The sequence below is a fragment of the Ochotona curzoniae genome, unplaced genomic scaffold (assembly GCF_017591425.1).
Source record: "Ochotona curzoniae isolate NIBS_2020 unplaced genomic scaffold, NIBS_Ocur_1.0 contig_1071, whole genome shotgun sequence".
NCBI classification, from domain to species: domain Eukaryota; kingdom Metazoa; phylum Chordata; class Mammalia; order Lagomorpha; family Ochotonidae; genus Ochotona; species Ochotona curzoniae.
The window spans coordinates 13251976-13254398 of NW_024464939.1; the positions used below are offsets into that span (position 1 = coordinate 13251976).

General features: G+C 48.9%; 1 pseudogene; it reads left to right on the top strand.

Moving 5' to 3' along the window:
- Window positions 1-267: 267 nt before the first annotated feature.
- LOC121166389 lies at window positions 268-2159 on the top strand (annotated as a pseudogene).
- The last annotated feature ends 264 nt before the right edge of the window (window positions 2160-2423 follow it).

The following is a 2423-nucleotide window of genomic DNA, read 5'->3' on the forward strand; positions in this document are numbered from 1 at the left end:
TCCAAGGTCCCCCTCAAGTACCTAGCTCAGGAGGTAAACATTCCAGATTTGACTGTTGGACTTCGCCGTGAGTTGACCCACAAGAAAATGCCCCATATAAATGACTGCCAAAGAGGCTGTTCTTTTGTCTTGGATTGGCTCCAGAAGACCAACTGGTGCCATCAAATGGAGAACAGCCTGTGAGACAGCTGGGAGTTAGAGCACAAGGAAGAGACAGATGAAGTTCATCAGGAAGATAAGAACACGGTTGTGCTGATATTACAGCACAGAAACCAGAGTCTCGGATGGATGGAGAACGTGCAGAGTTGGCTGTCAGAGCTGGTGGAGATGACAAAGCCAGCCAGGAGGTGGAGTCTCATTTGCAAAAGGTTTTCAAGCAAAAAGAGCTGTATGAAAGAGTCCAAGATCTGCTGGTATCCTATGAAGAAGAGCAATTTAAGGTGCTGGAGAAATGTAGGCATTTACCTCAGGCCATTAAGACATGGAATAACTTGTCCCCACGTGTAGAAGGCAGCATGGCAGAGGTCAAGGGCATTACATGGGAGAACAGGGAGGCTGTGCTGGATGCTTTTTTGGATGATGGTTTCCTTATCCCCACGTTTTTTTTTTTTTAAATATTTATTTTCTTTTTATTACAAAGTCAGATATACAGAGAGGAGGAGAGATAGAGAAGAAGATCTTCCGTCCGATGAATCACTCCCCACGTGAACATAATGGCCGGTGCTGTGCCGATCCGGAGCCAGGAACCAGGAACTTTCTCCAGTTCTCCCACACAGGAGCAGGATCCCAAAGCATTGGGCCGTCCTCAACTGCTTTCCCAGGCCACAAGCAGGGAGCTGGATGGGAAGTGGAGCTGCAGAGGTTAGAACTGGTGCCCATAAGGGATCCCGGTGTGTTCAAGGAGAGGACTTTAGCCGCTAGGCCAAGCCGCCAGGCTCTATCCCCACATTTGAACAATTGGCAGCCTTACAAATTGAATATGAAGAGAATGTGGACTTGTGTGATGTCCTGGTGCCAAGGCCCTTGTCTCAGTTCTGGCAGCCTCCGCTCAGGGGGATGCACTCCCAGGCCTTCACACAGGGCCTACTGGACAGATTGTTCTCTGTCAGCCTTGGGCAATGGTGGGATCTGGCCCACCTGCATCCCCCGATGGACAGTTGAACTGATTGTGGTCAACACCAATCTGGGATGGAATGCTCGCCAATTTTCTGCAAGCCAATGGGAAGCAAGAAAGAATCAGAGACTGTCAACTGCTCTGCCAACATTGACTGGCCCTTGGTGGTCAAGCCCTGCTTGGGCTCCCCTTGCTGGGCTAGCTGCCTACTCTTTCGGCTCGTCTTCAAAGCCTGTTCCCCGTCCTACCACACGGGGAACAGGAAAAGCTGTTGCACCTCTGTTCCATTTATACCCAGAATGGAGAAAATAACCTGAAGCAGGAGGGCTTTGAGCCCTCTCCGATTGGGAAGTCTCCTTACACCCTGGATAGCCTGCAGTGCCTTCTCAAACCAACTGGCTGCAGCTGTGGGGCTGAAGGAATGGCCTAGCAGCAGCAGGAGAAGAGCAGCTTTAATGAAGCCAAAGAGGAAGAGAAGGGAGGAAAAATGGTCTTGGAAGACCAGACAGAAGAGGATGAAGAGGAAGAACAAGAGATGGAGGAAGAGGTAGAAGAAGAGGAAAATGACCAGGAGAAGGAAGTAGAGGATGCTGAAACACATGAAACAGATGAATATGATGAAAATGAGGAGGAGGAGTTGGAGGAAGAGGAGACAGAAGAGGAAGAAGACGGAATGGATGTGACACCTTATACTGTGCAGCAGGAATCCCCTGCTTTTGAGTTTACTGGTTCCATGGTCCACAAACCAGGAGCTTTGCATAACTCTTCATGGCAAGTTAGCTCAGAAAATGCACGATGGGGAAAAAATTCCCTATAGGCCGAGTGCCAGGTCAGACTGAGTACCCTGCTGCTGGAAAAATATGGCACCATGTATCTTTTGGAGCAGCCTGTGCTAGAGCAGCGAGTGGAACCCCCAAGGTGCAAGAGTAGCATCTTGGGCCTGAACTGTGATGTCAGCAGTGACAAACGCAATAGCAGCAAGTACAAGCACCTTTTCTGGAGCCAGGCACAAAACTGGATCAAAACTGGCCTTCAGCTCTTCTGATGCCTATCTGGTGCCAGAGATCGTCCAGCCCCACCAGGACAACATCCCACTGCCCTGTGCAGGGCACCTGATGTTCCATGATATACCCTGGGAGACAGCCCAGATCGGCCACTTCAGCTTAACTTTCCACCACAGTGGAATTTTGAGTCCATTTTGAATCTTTTGTTATGTTTTTGAAAAACAATAAACAGGCAGCTGTTGTTTTGAAAAAAAAAAACAGGAAATCAAAAATAGGAGAGTGATTCTACAATATTCCCTCAAGTC